This window comes from Triticum dicoccoides, chromosome 4B (genome assembly GCF_002162155.2).
Source record: "Triticum dicoccoides isolate Atlit2015 ecotype Zavitan chromosome 4B, WEW_v2.0, whole genome shotgun sequence".
Taxonomy (NCBI): domain Eukaryota; kingdom Viridiplantae; phylum Streptophyta; class Magnoliopsida; order Poales; family Poaceae; genus Triticum; species Triticum dicoccoides.
The window spans coordinates 47,722,216-47,741,746 of NC_041387.1; positions in this window are offsets into that span (position 1 = coordinate 47,722,216).

Sequence of the window (19,531 nt, forward strand, 5' to 3'; positions counted from 1 at the left end):
AAACAAGAACTAAAAGATTAAATTGCAAGATCTAAAGATATACCTTCAAGCACTAACCTCCCTGGCAACGGCGCCACAAAAGAGCTTGATGTCTACTACGCAACCTTCTTCTTGTAGTCGTTGTTGGGCCTCCAAGTGCAGAGGTTTGTAGGATAGTAGAAAACTTCCCTCAAGTGGATGACCTAAGGTTTACCAATCTGTGGGAGGCATCGAATGAAGATGGTCTCTCTCAAACAACCCTGCAACCAAATGACAAAGAGTCTCTTGTGTCCCCAACACACCCAATACAATGGTAAATTGTATATGTGCACTAGTTCGGTGAAGAGATGGTGATACAAGCGCAATATGGATGGTAGATATAGGTTTTTGTAATCTGAAAATATAAAAACAGCAAGGTAGCAAGCAATAAAAGTGAGCGAAAATGGTATTGCAATGCTTGGAAACAAGGCCTAGGGTTCATACTTTCACTAGTGCAAGTTCTCTCAACAATGATTAAATAATTAGATCATATAACAATCCCTCAACATGCAACAAAGAGTCACTCTAAAGTCACTAATAGCGGAGAACAAATGAAGAGATTGTGGTAGGGTATGAAACCACCTCAAAGTTACTCTTTCTGATCAATCCATTGGGCTATTCTATAAGTGTCAGAAAACAGCCCTAGAGTTCATAGAAAAATAACACCTTAAGACACACATCAACCAAAACCCTAATGTCACCTAGATACTCCAATGTCACCTCAAGTATCCTTGGGTTTGATTATATGACATGCATTAGACAATCTCAGATTCATCTATTCAAACCAACACAAAGAACTTCATAGAGTGCCCCAAAGTTTCTACCAGAGAGTCAAGACGAAAATGTGTGCCAACCCCTATGCATAAGTTCACAAGGTCACTAAACCCGCAAGTTGATCACCAAAACATACATCAAGTAGATCACGTGAATATCCCATTGTGACCACAGATAAGCACATGCAAGACATACATCAAGTGTTCTCAAATCCTTAAAGACTCAATCCGATAAGATAATTTCAAAGGGAAAACTCATCCACTACAAGAGATAGAGGGGGAGAAACATCATATGATCCAACTATAATAGAAAAGCTCATGCTACATCAAGATTGTGCCAAATCAAGAACACGAGAGAAAGAGATCAAACAGATAGCTACTGGTACATACCCTCAGCCCCGAGGGTGAACTACTCCCTCCTCAACATGGAGAGTGCCGGGATGATGAAGATGGCCACTGGTGATGGATCCCCTCTCCGGCAGGCTGCCGGAACAGGGTCCCGATTGATATTTTGTGGCTACAGACGCTTGCGGTGGCAAAACTCCCGATCTTCACTCTGTTCTGGGAGTTTGGGTATATATAAGAGGTGTTGGAATCGGGAACAAGTCAGGGGGTCCACAAGGCAGCCACAAGGTAGGGTGGCACGCCCAGGGGGGTAGGGCGCGCCCTCCACCCTCATGGTGGTCTCGGGACTCTTCTGGTCCATCTGCGATGCTCTGAGGGCTTCTTCTGGTCCAAAAACAATCTCCGTGAATTTTCAGGTCAATTGGACTCTCTTTAGTATTCCTTTTCTGTAAAACTCAAAAACAACAAAAAAACAGAAACTGGCACTGGGCTCTAGGTTAATAGGTTAGTCCCAAAAATCATATAAAATAGCATCGAAATGCATATAAACCATCCAAGATGGATAATATAATAGCATGGAACAATCAAAAATTATAGATACATTGGAGACGTATCACTGGCGGCGCTGCCGCGCACACCTCGGTGACCCATCCTAGCATATGGCGATGGCCATGCCATCCCTCTACTTCCACACATTCTCCGGCGGTGGCAACTCCATTAACCCACACTGCACCTGAACAAGTCAACCCTCGTACTCCCCTCCATCTGCATATTCCCTAGCTACGGTTCATTCCAGTCCAACATCTTGACGTCGTCCTCCGCCTTGGTGCTCTCGCCATGGTGCCGCCATCTGTTGTTCCCAACATGGTCAACAAAATGAGAGGAGTGGGCAGACGACTGTTCCTCGAGAGGCTGGTAGTCTCGGGCCCACGAGGTCCATGGCCTAGGTTTTGTTGTTTAACATGTAGACACAGTTGATCCAACCAGTTTCAACTTTTTTGGGTGGTCCAATAGGTATCAAGCGGCCTCTGGGCCTCCCAGCCTAGCTTGTCTATAACACTAGCAGCTCAAGTTATGTTTGTTTTTTCAAGACGACGCATAGCTTAGTTCTATTTTTTATAAGAATGCAAAATTGAACCTATGTTTTTACCTTCTATAATAGTATATATATTTATATTTATATCTTATTTTATTACATATATATAACAGAAACAACATAAGGTTCCGTTAAACCTCTCATTCGTCCAACCATTGTATAGACCTTCCCACTTCCTTAATTTTTTGTCATTATTAATCCTATATCTGAATTTTGTCCCAATTTCTTTTTACGATGTTATTTGAGTATTCTCCCAGTACTTTTCCCTAGAACCAACTCAACTGTCTCATGTCTAGCCTAAAAAATAATAATACCCCATGTCCTATTAACTCATCAAATTAAAATGATATTTTATTTCGTAAATCGAAAGTTCTTACAAAATAATAATAATAATAATAATTGTTTATACATAACTTGGCAAGTTAACTCCTGTTGATTGCATACATATGCTTGCAAAGGTTTTACTGACCAATGCAGTAATAGACATGCAATCATGTGTTTATGTTTTTATAATATTTCTCCATCCAGCCCAACATGATATTTTCACCCAGCCCAGCAAGTCCGCGAATTTCGACAAAATGCAAATGGGCTTTTAAATTCTAACATAATATATAAACAGGCTGCATCGACGCTACATCATTCTTTCACCCAGTCCACCAAATGGATTAAAAACCAAATGGACTGGTTGACATGTGGGCTGGCAGGTCAAAGCCGAAGCACTTTCCCAAAAAAATACAAAGGTCGAAGCCTAAGCAAGGCGTTGGATTTACATCCAATGGCCGGAATTCTTCTTCACACTCTCATCTTCTTCCTCCAGCGCTGCCGGGACCGCCTGCCCCAGCCTCTAGCATCCAGCGGCGCTGTTTTGCACGCCTCGCAGCGAAACGCTACCCCACCGACGGCCAGGACATCCCTCCACTCCTCCGCACCTCCTATTATTCTCTACCGATTGTAGGCCCACCCCGCACCTCAAACCAGTCAAGTTTCCCACTGCTCTCCATTTGCGACTCCACTGCCGCGTCTTCCCTATCTTTGGGGCGTTCCAGTCTGGGGCCTTGCCGTCGTCCACCGACCTTGGTGCGCTCGGCAAGGTGAGGTCAACATGGTCAACAAACAAGAGTCATCTAAAGATGACAATACGTGGAGAGGCTGACAGTGGGGACGCACCACGCCCATGGTCACATGCATGCAACTGCATCCTTTTCACGCTGAAAATTAATGTTTTCTCCCCCTAACAGCTGGGTCCCACCAGCTACATCTTCGCATGCAAGGAAGTGCTTCCATATTATGGGCAAAAAAAGATTTCTCCCCCTGACATCTAGGACCCATCAGCTATATCATCGCACACAAGCAAGGGCCTCCTTATCTTCCCTGACAGCTGTGACCCACCCGGTCGAACCATATGTAGGCTTGTCTCTCTGGTCGCGAACGTGTACGTACATACTAGTCGATTGGTATCTCTGCAAGGATGAACCGTGGATGAGCAAGGAGCGGCACATGTGCTGTAGACATTGAGGCAGTCCTGTCTAAATCGTGTACACGTACGTACAGCCAGGCTGCAAGAAAGTAATACGGCTGAATACGTCTCCAACATTTCTATAATTTTTTCTTGTTCCATGCTATTATATTATCTTTTTTGGATGTTTTATATGCTTTAATATGCTATTTTATATTATTTTTGGGACTGACCTATTAACCTACAGCCTAGTGCTAGTTTCTATTTTTCCTTGTTTTTGAGTTTTGCAGAAAAAGAATATCGAATGGAGTCCAAACGGAATAGAACTTTCGTGATGATTTTTCTTGGACTAGAAGACATCCACGGAGCTTGGAAAGGGGGCCAGAAGACAAGCCCTCAGGGCGCACCCTACATGGGCGCCCTTGGCTTGTGGGCCCCTCGGGAGTCCACCGACCTCAATATCACCTCTATAAATCCTAAAATATTCCCATACCACCAGAAGCGTCCATCAAAATACATTTCAGCCGCCGCAAGCCTCTGTTCCCGTGAGATCCCATCTTGGGGCCTTTTCTGGAACCCTGCCGGTGGGGGATTCGATCATGGAGGGCATCTACATCAACACTATTGCCCTCCCGATGAAGCGTGAGTAGTTTACCATAGACCTACGGGTCCATAGCAAGTAGCTAGAACGCTTCTCCCCTCTCTATGATCTTCAATACCATGCTCTCCTCTATGTTCTTGGAGTTATATCCGATATAATATTCTTTTGCGGTGTGTTCTTCGAGATCCGATGAATTCTGGATTTATGACCAGATTACCAATGAATATTATTTCAGTCTTTTCTGAATTCTTTTATGCATCACCAAATATCTTTGTATTTCTCTTCGAATTATCGGTTTGGTTTGGCCACCAAGATTGGTTCTTCTTGATGTGAGTGTACTAAAGTAGGGGCACTTTCTTTGTACTCCTTACTAAGTGCACGGGCAGTCGAAGTCGCATGACCACGACCACACTAAGTAGGGCAAGGGGAAGGGTCGGAGCTGCAGAAACAATCAACACAACACCAAGACCAGAAGATCAAGAGGGCAAGACGATTCTCCCCGGCAAGAGCCTTGCCGGGGCAGGATCCACGGCCCCGACAAGAGTCTTGCTGGGGCAACTTGCCCAACCCCATGCCAGCAGGATGCACCACCCTTGAGCCCAAGTTCCCCCAACCTCACTGGAACCAGGGCTCGGGGGGCACTTCTGTGGTGGCATGCAGATCTTTGTGAAGACAAGAGATACTCCAAATCAGAGGAGGAACAGAAGGCGACGAACCTCGGCAAGATCCTTGCCAAAGAAGCACACAAGACCTCCGGAAGCATCCTTGCCGGGGACGACTACGATGCCGCGACAAGACCCTTGCCGGGGCCCCGGCAAGGCCCTTGCCGAGGACATCTGTGACATCTACGCCATGTCCGCGCCTGCCACAGTCCCGCCCCCCTTCCCTATGCAGCTGCCAGCCCACCAGCTGGGCAGGCACATGCGTGTCAACAGGGGGCTCCTGGGCCAAATCAGTGCATGCCTACATGGTGGCATGCAAATCTTCGTGAAGGACCTACCACCGCACCACCTCAGCTGCCTGCCAGCCTACATGTCATCACTTCAGCTGTCTGCCAGCCTACATGGCGCCACACGCCTTGCTAGCTCGGGCGCGTGTCGAAGCAGGGTGGAGCGGCAGCGGACGGGGTGTGGGTTCACATTTAATGCGCCTTATCCCATATGGCTATCGATAGGCTTAAACACAGTACCCCGATGCCACCTCCTGGTGCCACTGTGGTGATCCCCTTGCCTATAAAAGGAGGCCCAAGGCATCCAGCAGAAGGATTTCAGATCCTTGGACAAGTTACACTCATTGTAGCTAGCTCAGGAACAACAAGGACACCCAAATAGAGATTCTAGGCAGGAGTAGGGTATATTACGCAAGCCGCGGCCCGAACCTGGGTAAATGCCATGTGTGCACTGAATTGGCCTCTGATCCTGCTCTCCTCTCAACCCCGCGCCCCGCAACCATAGTAGGGATCCCATTTTGATCCCAGAGGTGTCGTTTCCACCAACATCTTTGGCGCGCCAGGTAGGGGGGCCAGTTGAGAAAATTTGGTTCAGGAGTCGTTCCAGTAGTTCTTCGTCGCCATGGCTCCCAAGAATAAGACGACGACGGTCATCAACTCATCCAAAGCCAGACCGCCTGTACCAGCACGGGCGGGGAGTGGGCCCATCGCAAACAGGAACCGGGGCGCGGCCCGCGAACACCCGCATCGCTCTGGCAGCCAGGGCCTGGTGAGTCGCCTGATCCAGAGATGGAGTTGTGCCCCTCGCAGGCGGCACGGGGCCCTCCACAACCGTCGATGTACCACCAGCTAGTGGCACGGCGACCTCCAAGGCATCCATGTCGGTTCCCACTGCGCGTTCCTCTCAAGTTGCGCGAGACGAGCAACGCCGCCATGTTGAGGATCCCGGGCCCTGCCATGGGAAGAGCCCCGTGCACCATTCGCGGGATGGAGAGGGCCAGCATGCATGCTGGAGCGCTGGCGGGAATGGCGTATGGCCCCAGGACCGTGATAGAGCTCCTTCTGACGTGGTCAGAGGTCAGAGCGCGTCACGGTCCATGAAGCTTTCAGCACCACCCACGCCCGCAGAAGCTTTGGCGCGTGCAACTGGTCCTTGATTTCCCTCCCGCTGCGGAGAAGCTTGACGAGTGGAGAGCCACCGTCCGGAGTCTCGTCGGCATCACCAACAGGGACGAGCCATGACCAGTGGCGCCCATGGACCGGCGCTCCGTAGAGCCACCACATCCTAGCAGAGCAGGGGCCGGGGGAGATGCTGCCACGGTGCACTCTCCTCCCCCACACCAGCCACCGCGAGCGTCGGTCCGTCGTGATGACGCTCGTGACAACATGTCTGTAGCATCGTCCGACCCACGGACCCGCCACGATCAACACCAAGTTCTTCATGAATGAGTTCATGAAGATGCTCGAACCACTATCAAGCGCCGGCGCGATGCGCGCCACCAATCAGACAGGTGGGCGGGACCCATTGTGGACCACCCGGCTCCGGGAGGCTACGGTGGCCTACCTTACAAGGTGGGTTGCCCGGCCTTTACCTGTGAGCTGCGGCAGTTCCAGTGGCCTTCCCACCGCATGTTCAAGCCTGACGTGGGCGAGAAGTACAACGGCAAGACCCACCCGTCGGAGTTCCTCAGCATCTACACCATCGCGATGCATGCCGTTGGGGCGCGCGATGACAAGGTGCTCGCAAATTATTTCCTGTTGGCACTTAAGCCCAACGTCATGTCATGGATGATGCACTTGCCGACGGATTCCATTTCTTCTTGGTCAGACATGTGCCATGAGTTTGTTGGCGCCTTTATCGGAGGCCATCAAGCTCATGGCCAGGCGAGTGATTTGCATATCATTCCCCAGAAGGAAGGAGAAAGCCTGCGCAAGTACATCCAGAGGTTCAGCCGGGTGCAATACAACATCCCGGACGTTCATCCTGCCGCTGTAATCAGCGCATTCCACTAGAAGGTGCCCAGTCACAAGATGCGTGAAGAGGTGGCAATGAACAAGGTCAGGGATGTGGTCGAACTCTATGTTCTGGCTGATAGGTGTGCCTGGGATGAGGAGGGGAGGAAGTACCCCGGCGAGGACGCCGACGTGGAAACCGACTCCACAGACAACACTGCCACCTCGGCAAAGAAGGGGCGACGCCATAAAAGAAAGCGCAAGGGCAAGACAGTACTTGCCATCGAGGGGTCGGACGACACCGGCGTCGCCAACAAGGCTAAGGCAAGCGACCCCGGCAAGGAGGTTGCGGGTTGTGCCGCTTGCCAGGCCTTGGCGGCTACCGACAAGCCGGGGAGCTCTGACAAGCAGTACTGTAAGATCCACCGTACCAAAGGCCACGACCTCCAGAACTGCCAGCAAGTCGAGTTGCTTGCTGAGAAGCAAAAAGCTGAGTATGAGCGGCGGAACAAGGAGAAGGGGCAAGACGGTGCTGGAGGGTCCGGAAAGAAGCATGGCGACCAAGGAGGCCGCCGCGGCAAGGACAACCGACAAGAGAGGCCCGCCAGGGGCCGTGACAAGAAACAGGAAGACGATGATCATGACGAGGACAATGGGTCCAGCGACCATCAGTTCTAGAAAGCTACAGAGGCCATGTGCGTCGATGGTGGAGTCTTGTTGCATACTTCTCACCGCCAACTCAAGCAGTGGGCGCGAGAGATCGCAGCGGCGGAGCCATCGGTTGACGCTCGGAAGCCACTGAGGTGGTCCGGCACACCTATCATCTTCGACGCCGAGGACCACCCTGATCGCACAACAACGGTCGTGTGCTTGCCGTTGTTGGTTTCGCCAACAATATGCAACCTCAAGGTGACGAAGATGTTGGTCGACGGCGGGTCCTGCCTGAACCTAATCTCGCCAGTTGTGATCAAGAGGCTGCAGATTCCTGATGGGGACCTCGAGGAAACGGGCACATTTCAAGGGGTCAACCCGGGAAGGAGCCAGCCAAAGGGAAAGGTCACGCTGCCCGTGACATTTGGAAGTGAGCTGAATTACAAGACGGAGAGGATTGTCTTCGACGTAGCCGAGATCCCCTTGCCCTACAACGGGATCCTCGGCCACCCGGTGCTAGCCAAGTTTATTGCGGCGGCACACAACGCCTATAACACACTGAAGATGCCCGGGCCAATGACCAACATCACCGTCCCCTCCGACAAGAAAGACGCGTTGATTTGTGCTGATCAACTCTATCAGCAAGCGGTTGCAGTGACTCCCGCCAAGGCACTCGCTCCTGCCGATGGAGCTCCGGGGGGCAAGATAACCGGCAGGACCTCTCGCACCCACCCCGGCAAGTGCACCTCTTTGGAGTGTTGTGCTCCCGCGGAGGATGTGCCAGAGAGCTCCATCGGCAAGAGCAAGAAAGCAAGAGTTGTACCACCAGAGACCAAGAGGGCGTCCGTCAAGGAGGACGGCACGGGAGGAGCTTTCGCCATAAGCTCCTCCCTTGATAGCAAATAGGAAGGCGAGCTCGTCGCTTTCCTGCGGGCGAATGTCAATGTGTTTGCGTGGCAAGCCTCCGACATCCCCGGCATTCCCAGGGAAGTGATTGAGCATCATCTTGCTGTCTGTCCTCATGCACGCCCCGTCAAGCAGAAGGTCAGGAAGCAAGCTCTGGAAAGGCAAGAATTCATCACAGAAGAGATTAGAAAGCTAGAAGCAGCGGGCTTGGTGAGGGGGGGTACTCCACCCGACGTGGTTGGCCAATCCGGTAGTGGTGCGCAAGGCAAATGGGAAGTGGGGGATGTGTATTGATTACACGGATATCAATAAGGCGTGTCCAAAAGACCCCTTCCCATTACCGCGCATCGATCAGATTGTTGACTCTACGGTTGGGTGTGATTTGTTGTCCTTCCTCGACGCCTACTCCGGATATCATCATATCTTCATGTCAAAGGAAGATGAAGAAAAGACAACATTCATCACCCCATGTGGTACGTATTGGTTTTTACGGATGCCTTTTGGGTTGAAGAGTGCTGGCTCGACTTTTGCAAGAGCGGTCCAAATTGGTTTTGAGCCCTAGCTCCGTAGAAATATGGAAGCCTATATGGATGATATAGTGGTCAAAACCAAGGACAAGGCAACACTGGTGCGGGATTTGGAGGAAACATTCACAAACCTGCGCAAGATCAATCTTAAGTTGAACCCTGAGAAGTGTGTTTTTGGCGTGCCTTCCGGCAAGCTTCTCGGGTTCTTCGTGTCATGGCGCGGGATCGAGGCAAATACCGACAAGATCAAGGCCATCAAGCAGATTGGGGCACCTAAGGGGATCAAGGATGTACATCGGCTCACTGGCTGTGTTGCCACCATGAGCAGATTTATATCCAAGTCCGCTGAGCGTGCCCTTCCCTTTTTCAAAATTTTGAAGAAGGCATGCCCAATGGAGTTGACCCCAGAGGCTGAGGCAGCACTACAAGATGTGAAGAAATACCTCTCCTCTACGCCCATATTGGTCGCGCCTAAGCCACAGGAGCCGTTGCTGCTGTATCTAGCAGTGACGAATCAGGTGGTTAGTGCTGCACTAGTGGTGCAGAGGGAGGTTGACGAGAATACAGAAGTGATAGAGGACCTGCTCGACGCCGAGCCAGGGCTCCTCCCAGCAGGACTTGATCCAGGCAAGGTGGGGCAACCGGCAGAGTCTGGTGCCAGCGAGACAGGACTCGCGCAACTAGGTGAAGTGGTGCAGAAGAAGAAGATGGTGCAGCACCCAGTTTACTTTGTCAGCTCCCTCTTGCAGGGGGCTAGGTCAAGGTATTCTGGTGTGCAGAAATTGCTCTTTGGCCTCCTTATGGCCTCAAGGAAGCTACGTCATTACTTCCAAGCACACGAGATCACTGTTGTCACCCGCCCCCCATTGCAACGGATACTGCATAACCCAGATGCAATGGGGAGGATTGTGGAGTGGGCCTTGGAGCTGTCAAGTTTCGGCTTAAAGTTCGTTGCGGAATGGACCTCGACACCCGACGAAGAGGACCAGGAGACCACTCTCCCTGGCAAGGAGTCAAGTCGTAACTGGGTTATGTACTTTGATGGGGCTCTCTCGCTACAAGGCGCCGGTGCTGGTGTGCTGCTTGTCGCGCCCACCGGAGAGCACCTCAAGTATGTCATACAGATGCACTTTCCCAGGGAGATGTCAACAAACAACACTGCCAAGTACGAGGGATTGCTTGCCGGTCTTAGGATCGGGCAGACCTCGGAGTCAAAAAGCTCATTGTCAGAGGTGATTCACAGCTTGTTGTCAGGCAAGTTAATAAGGATTATCAGAGTCCGTTGATGGAGGCCTACGTGGATGAGGTGAGGAAGCTGGAGGAGCGTGTTGATGGTATTCAGGCGGAGCACGTTCCCCGAGTGGAGAACGATATCGCCAACTACCTGTCGAAGCGCGCCGCCCTCAAACTACCTGTGCAATCAGGTACCTTTGTGCTTCGGTTGACTCAACCATCCGTGGGACCATCAACAGAGCAGAATAAGCGAAGGAAATCAAGCCCTGGCAAGTACTTTCTCGCCGAGCTCCCTGGAGCTGCCGACAAAGATGTTGCCGGGGACACTGAGCCTGCTATGGGGCCACCGACTCTGGCAGGGTGTCAAGCCCTGGCCATGGAGACGGCAGTTCCCATGGCAGAGGAGATGCCTTTGGTCCTTGTCGTCGAGCCTCAGGCTCCAGCATGGGCACAACATATCGTCCGATTCCTTCAGACATGGGAACTTCCTGAGGAGCAGGAAGAAGTAGAGGAAGTGGCCCATCGGTCTGCCCTGTATCAGTTCATTGACGATGTTCTGTACAGAAAAAGGCCGAACGACGTCAAGCTAAAATGCATACCCCGGGAGGAAGGACTGGAGTTGTTGTGGAGATACATGGGGGCATATGTGGCTCCCACATAGGGTCGAGGGCCCTTGCCGGCAAGGCTTTCCGGCAGGGTTTCTTTTGGCCCACTATCCTCCAGGATGCGACGGCACTAGGAACCAAGTGTGAAGCGTGCCAGTTCCATTCGAAGAAGCTTCATCAACCAGCTCAAGCCCTTCAAACCATCCCTCTCCTAGCCCTTCTTTGTCTGGGGACTCAACATATTGGGCCCCTTCCCTCGTGCCGTCGGGGGCTTTGAGTACTTGTACGTTGCAATCGACAAGTTCACAAAGTGGCCTGAGGTGGAAGCCGTGAGGAAGGTGATAGCGCAGTCATCCATCAAGTTCTTCAAGGGGCTAGTCTGCCGTTTTGGTGTACCCAACAGGATCATCACAAATAACGGCACACAGTTCACAAGCCAAGCCTTCATGCAGTACATTGAAGATCTCGGCAGCAAGGTCTATTTTGCTTCTGTGGCACACCCATGAAGCAACGGCCAAGCGGAGAGAGCCAATGCTGAAGTTCTGTGAGGTTTAAGAACGAAGACTTTTACAGTCCGCGCAAGATTGGAAGGCGCTGGATTGATGAGTTGCTGGCGGTTCTTTGGTGGATCAGAACGACACCGAATCGAACCACCGGCCAGACACCCTTCGCCCTACTCTACGGGGCAGAAGCAGTTCTCCCCACAGAACTCATACACGGGTCACCTCGAGTGCTCGCTTATGATGAGCTTGAGCAAGAGCGATTGCGGCTAGATGACGCGACGCTCCTTGAGGAAAATCATCTTCGGGGGGCTGTGAGAGCAGCATGCTACCAGCAAGCCTTGCGCCGCTACCATAGCCGCAAGGTTCATGCCCGAAGCTTTGAGGAAGGCGACCTTGTTCTTCGGCATGTTCAGTCGGACAAGAATTCCAACAAGTTGACGCCAAAGTGGGAAGGCCCTTATCGGGTAACACGAGTCACCAGGCCTGGTGCAGTCCGCCTAGAGACCGAAGATGCCATTCCAGTGAGCAACTCTTGGAACATCGAGCATCTTCGTAAGTTTTACAGGTAAGGTGCGGCTGTCGGGCCCCCCGGCAGGCCAACTTTTCTACAAGCCTTGCCGGCAAGGCATGTAACCCTTTGTACAAAGCCAGGCGCAGACCCTGAGCATAATTAAACAAAGCGCTGGCGCCCTAAGTTATAGCATGCATGCTAGGTTGAGTCTCCTCCTCGGTTAGGGTTGATAGTGCTTAGCGGTGAATAACCCCTAGCTTAGAGGTCGTGTTTGTGTCTCTTTTTTTCTCTTCGTCCTTTTTGGTTCGTAGGATACATGAGCAAATCCGCTTAACCATATGGAGATAAGAGGAACAAGCTCACGCTTCGACCCCGGCAAGCTAAGGTTGCTGGCGGCTGAGGACATGAGGGTCCGACCCCGGCAAGCTAACATTGTCGGGGGGGACCATAGATCCAGGTAAGTTTTTCATCCCCCCATCTTGCATTCCCGTATGAAACAAGGGGCGTATGAAAGCTCGTCTTGCTTCCAGGCTACCATGCTCCTTTTTTCCTGTACCAAAGAAATTGTTTCTTGGGATAGAATCTGGTCGCAGCTGCGGCAGCAAGGAAACAGGCGTAGGGCTTAACTCTATTTCATCACTGCCTCCGCCGAAAACGCGAGTGCAGCTGAGCGAAGTAAGGGGGCAGCAAGGCCTGTTGCCGGGAGACTTTGTTTATGCAAAAAATAAAAAGGACTCGCTCCTTGGTCTGGGCATGGATCACACACAAAGGACCCCGCAAGCACCCCATTTTCATTAATACGTCCCATACGAGTACAAATCATACAGAGTGTATACACGAGCAAGGGGATTGCAGGTTTTAGATCTAATTAAGGCATGTAGGCTTACAAGCTGAAAAAAAGTTAAGGTGCCCGTAATCCCTTTCTTGTCCCTCTCCTCAGGAAATGCGACAAGGTGAAAAGGGCAGAAGGAGCGCCTAGGCGAGGTACGAGCAGAAGAAGGCGCCAAGAGAACATGCCGGCGATCGCCTACAAGAGGGCTGGCGGTGATGGCACCGGAGGAAGAACTGGAAGATGAGGCAGCGGTCCGTCAATACGCTATGAAGGCGTCGGTGCCATCGTACTCCGACTTGACGGCCCTCCACCCGCCTTCTTCGCTTGGCCGGCCTCCCCCAGCCAGCCGCCCAAGGAGGCAACCCCGAGAAATTCAAGGAGTTGGCGACACGGATGATGGGTTGGCCGGTGTCGCCTCAGAGCAGCACGCCTGACGCCTAGTCAGATCAGTCATCCTGCCGCCTTCTACCCTCGTCGTTGCTGCCGCTATCCTCCTCGTCACTCTCGCTCGAGGAAGAATATTCATCATTGGAGGAGCTCTCCACGCAGCACTTTAGACGAGTGCCAAGGTCTCCAAAAACCTTGATGGAGAGCAGGCCGTTCACCATCAACTTGAAGTAGAGAACGAGCCCCGGTGTCAGGCTGTGGATGCGGGCAAAGGTCATCCACCCACGAAGAAGATACATGACGTGAGGGGATGGGAAGTCGACATCGGCCCATGTGCCGTTGTTCCCACATCCCCTCATGTGCAGTCTCAGCGCCTGTGGCGGGTCCAGTTTCATGGCCCGAGCAAACGGGGTCGGGACACAGAGACGACGGTGCGCCGGCCGGCGCAACCTGATGAAGAACTCGTAAGGGTTGTCCCTGATGTGGCCCTCCATGGGGCGAAGGACTGCTGGCGGAGGCGAGGCCGATGCACCGCCCCGTCCTCCTCTTCCCCGAGCACCATGGCGGCCTCGGCCTCGCCCTCTCCCTCTTCCCCTCACGACCGGCTCCACCGCCACAGGCTCTTGGGGAGAAGCGACACGTTGTCGAGTAGAGACCCTCGCCGCCACTGATGAAGCATCAGCGCGGCCTCTCGTCATGGCAACGGAGAGGAAGGATCAGAGATGGGGTGAGGCAGATGGTGAAGGACTAAGGGTCCCCGTTTCTCCCGCTCCCCTCTTTATAAAAGGACAGGGGCGGGGCTCGGCCACCCCTTTCAGCAAATCCAGCTAATTAAGGTGACAGCGGGCGAAGCCGTCGACCTCCCTCCCGACCCAATTAAAGGCGTGTGCGTATCCCCTCGCGCGCGCATGTCTTCTCGTGTTCTGCGCGCATGTTACTCGCCCTGCTTCGTGCATGCGGCGTACGTGGCGCAAGGGACGGGCGTAATGGGACGCGTGGGACAACGGTTCCCAAGTGCGGAGAGTAAATGAGCAGCAGCCCTGCGGTCTCGAAGAGACATGCAAGCCGCCTCATTACTGTTCACCACAAATGACGCCAACATGCTTCGATCACCCGCGCACGCAACCCCCACGTCACGCATTCAACGCGGATCATGGGGAAGCGCAGCCGGCGAAAAGTTACTATGGTGGAAAAACCGCCCCGCCTGCCCGTGCACTGTTTTTGGGCCTAGCGCAACAAACGCGCCGCACTTATGTGTGGCCCAGGCCGGGGGGCTCCCGTCGGTATACTAAAGTAGGGGCACTACTTTGTTCCCCTTTATTACTAAGTGCACGGGCAGTCGAAGCCGCGTGTCCACGACCACACTAAGCAGGGCAAGGGGAAGGGTCGGAGCTGCAGAAACAATCAACACAGCGCCAAGACCAGAAGATCAAGAGGGCAAGACGATTCTCCCCGGCAACAGCCTTGCCGGGGCAGGATCCGCGGCCCCGACAAGAGTCTTGCCGGGGAAACTTGCTCAACCCCACGCCAGCAGGATGCGCCACCCTTGAGCCCAAGTTCCCCCAACCTCATTGGAACCAGGGCTCGGGGGGGCACTTCTGTGGTGGCATGCAGATCTTTGTGAAGACAAGAGATACTCCAAATCAGAGGAGGAATAGAAGGCGACGAACCTCAGCAAGATCCTTGCCAAAGAAGCACACAAGACCTCCGGCAGCTTCCTTGCCGGGGACGACTACGACACCGCGACAAGACCCTTGCCGGGGCCCCGGCAAGGCCCTTGCCGAGGACATCTGTGACAACTACGCCAGGCCCGCGCCTGCCACGGTCCCGCCCCCATTCCCTATGCAGCTGCCAGCCCACTAGCTGGGCAGGCACCTGCATATCAACAGGGGGCTCCTAGGCCAACTCAGCGCATGCCTACGTGGTGGCATGCAAATCTTTGTGAAGGCCCTACCACCGCGCCACCTCAGCTGCCTGTCAGCCTACATGGCGCCACCTCAGCTACCTGCCAGCCTACATGGCGCCACACGCCTTGCTAGCTCGGGCGAGTGTCGAAGCAGGGTGGAGCGGTAGCGGACAAGACGTAGGTTCGCATTTAATGCGCCTTGTCCCATATGGCTATCGATAGGCTTAAACACAGTACCCCGATGCCACCTCCTGGTACCACTGTGGCGATCCCCTTGCCTATAAAAGGAGGCCCAAGGCATCCAGGAGAAGGATTTTGGATCCTTGGACAAGTTACACTCATTGTAGCTAGCTCAAGAACAACAAGAACACCCAAATAGAGATTCTAGGCAGGAGTAGGGTATTACGCAAGCCGCGGCCCGAACCTGGGTAAAGGCCCTGTGTGCACTGAATTTGCCTCCGATCCTGCTCTCCTCTCAACCCGCGCCCCGCAACCATAGGAGGGATCCCGTTTTGATCCCATAGGTGTTGTTTCCACCGACACTTGCAATGGGAGAGGTGCTTAGTTTTTGGTTCAATCTTGCGGTGTCCTCACCCAGTGACATAGTAGGGGTAGCAAGGCATGTATTGTATTGTTGCCATTAAGGGTAAAAATATGGCGGTTTCATCATATTGCTTGAGTTTATCCCTCTACATCATGTCATCTTATTTAAGGCGTTACTTCGTTCTTATGAACTTAATACTCAAGATGCATGCTGGATAGCGGTCAATGTGTGGAGTAATAGTAGTAGATGCAGGCAGGAGTCGGTCTACTTGACACGGACGTGATGCCTATATTCATGATAATTGCCTTGGATATCGTCATAACTTTACGCTTTTCTATCAATTGCTCGACGGTAGTTTGTTCACCCACCGTATTATTTTCTTTCCACACAGAAGCCTCTACTGAAACATATGTCCCTCGGGTCTATTTTCCATCATATATTTTCAGATCTATAACCCAAAAGTACCTTGCTGCAATTTATTTGTTTTTACTTTGTTTTACGTTTTAGTACTCTTTTATATCAATCTCTATCAGATCTCATCCTTGCAAGTGACCGTGAAGGGATTGAAAATGCCTTTATCGCGTTGGGTGCAGGTGTTTGATTGTTTGTACAAGTGCATAGATTGGAGACTTGTGTGTACCTCCTACTGGATTGATACCTTGGTTCTCAAACTGAGGGAAATACTTATCTCTACTTTGCTGCATCACCCTTTCCTCTTCAAGGGAAAAACAACACACGCTCAAGAAGTAGCACGGCTACGTATGTACATACGGGCGGGGTCTCGAACACGTAGAGCGATGGCGTCCTGTTCATTGGCAGCTAACTGGCTGGGTCGGAATGGAGGACACCGCCCCGTGTTCATCGGGAGGCAAGTGACTGGGTGGGAATGCGTCCTGTTCATCGGGAACCAACCGACTTGGATGGAACAGCCCAACCGGGGTCCTGCTCATCGACTTGGGGTCTCGCGTCCCGCAAAATGGAGGAAACACAGTTCTCTTCGATCTCCTACAATCGAAACAGGGTCTTGTTCATTGGGAAGGGTCTGACGTACTGTAAAATAGATGAAACAGACTTCTCTCCAACCGCCTACGGTCGGAACGGAGTCCTGCTCATCAACTCGGGGTCTCGAGTCCCGCAAAATGGACAAAACGGACTTCTCTCCAGCCGCCTCCGGTCGACACGGGGTCCTGTTCATCGGAGGAGTGTGTGGTGTACCGCAAACGGGACTCCACGGGCTACTTTTCATCCATCATCGACTTCCTCCAGCCTCCACCAGCCACTGTTCATCCACGGGCTATTGTTCATCCAGACTCCACGGGGTCCTGTTCATATCACCCCAACCGGTTGGGCGTGTGTTGCAGCCTCCTCGGGGTCCTAATCAACTAGCGCAACCACATACTACCACGGGGTCATGTTCATCCAGCGGCAATCGCGTACTACCACGGGGTCCTGTTCATCTAGCGGCAGCCGCCTACACACGGCCGGGGTCCTATTCATCCAACCCCCACCGAGAACTGTTCATCCACACCCAACCCAACCGGCTCAACTCACCACGTCTCGACTCGTTCTACGTATCGCCCGTGCGGTAGTAATAGGCACTGTTCATCCAGAGGCAACCCAACCGGCTAGCTACGTCTCGCATGGGGGTTCGATCGGCTTTAGTAAGCAGCAGCAGTGCGACTGATCGGGTTCAGTTAGCAGCGGAATCGGTCGGGTTCAGTTAGCAGTGAAGGGATCGACAATCGATTGGCTTCAGTACGTAGGAGTGCGATCAATCAGGTTCACACCTCGCTTGGGTTCAGTTATAGCAAACAAAGCTCGCACCATGCGCGCGTACGAGAAAGAAACGTGCAAACCACACAGCATCGCTCAGCCCGACCACCCACCGTAACCGGGAACTCCGCAAAAAAATTCCTCGCCCTCACTTCTACCATGATTTTTTATGTCATGGACGGCCCAAAGAATGTCATGCAGGTGTGCGGTCCCGCCCAGGACGAAAAGCCCATTTTCTGTCATGATTTTTTGTCATAGAAGTAGGAGCCCATCACATATATGATGATACATGTTTTTTTTCAGAATTATCATCATAGAAGTGTCATAACCATGACAGATTTTTTTCGTTCGGTCCTAAATGTCACGGATGTGTCTTTTTTGTAATGGAAGAACCGGCTTTGTCCCCAGCAAGGCTTGGCTGCAATGATGAAGGGGAGCACAGATTAGTGCTGACGAGCAAAGGGGGATGGCAAGAAATAAGATGGTACAGCGACCACTCTACTTTGTCAGCTCTCTCTTGTAGGGGGCTAGGTCAAGGTATTCTGGGGTCCAAAAGTTGATCTTCGGCCTCCTTATGGCCTCGAGGAAGCTGCGCCATTACTTTCAAGCTCATGAGATCACTGTTGTGACCCACCTTCTGCTGCAGCGAATATTGAGGAACCCCGAAGCCACCGGCAGGATAGTAGAATGGGCTCTAGAGCTACCAAGTTTTGCTTTAAAGTTCGAGAGCACGACAACTATCCAAAATAGAGGACTGGCAGAGTTCATAGAAGAATGGACACCGACGCCTGATGAAGAGATTATGGAAACTGCCCTCCCCAGCAAGGAGGCCCCCAAGGAATGGATCATGTAGTTTGACGGTGCTTTCTCGCTCCAAGGTGCTAGCGCAGGAGTGTTACTCATTATACCCACCGGAGAACATCTCAAGTACGTCATCCAAATACATTTTCCTAGGGAAGATGCCACCAACAACACATCACAATATGTAGGACTCCTTGTCGGGCTCAGAATCGCCATGGAATTGGGAATAAAGAAGTTGATCATACGCGGTCTCCCAGCTCGTTGTGAAGCAGGTGAGTAAGGATTATTAGAGCCCATTAATGGAAGCGTACATGGAAGAAGTGAGGAAGCTGGAGGAACACTTTGACGGGCTGCAAACAAAGCACGTGCCTCATGTGGAAAACAACATCCCTTATGAGCTGTCGAAGTGCGTCGTGCAAAACCTTCATGTGGAACTAGGAACTTTTGTACTCCACCTCAATCAGGCAACAGTTTCTCCATCAGCCTTGACCGGGAAAAGAAGAAAATCAACACTGGCAAACATTTCCTGGTAGTGCTCCTTGAAGCCGCCAGTGAGAAGGTTGTCAGGGGAAACCCCGCGCTAGCTGGCGGCTTGTGTTCTCCAGCAGAATACCAAGTTCTTGCTGTCAAGACAAGCACCCCCACGGCCGAAGAGATGCCTTTCGTCCTTGTCATTGATCCTCAGGCTCTGGCATGGTAACAACACATAGTTTGATTCTTGCAAACTGGGGAACTTCCTGATGACCCAGAGGAATCTGAGAAAGTGGCCCGCCAATCGAGTATGTACCAGTTTGTGGACAACACTCTACACAAAAAGAGGCCGAACGGCATGAAGCTGAAGTGTATCAGTCAATAAGATGGACTAGTGTTGTATGTCTGATCTCCGATACACTTTGACGGGGTGGAAATAGATGATCCCCCAGAGGCAACGACACGCCAAACGACCATTCATGCGAGCATGCGCAATCACATGGAACGCCGTGGTTCACTCTGGAGGCGTGACGACGGTGGTTTCTTCAGCCTTCTTGCTTGATTCTTTTATGGAAATTGTTTCACTTTTTATATGTGATCCATTGCCATTTTTAGGGATTTTCTCCAATAAATGAATATGGCTCCAAAAATCTCCACCTGAGGGATTATCAACAAAAAGAAGTGTGCGAA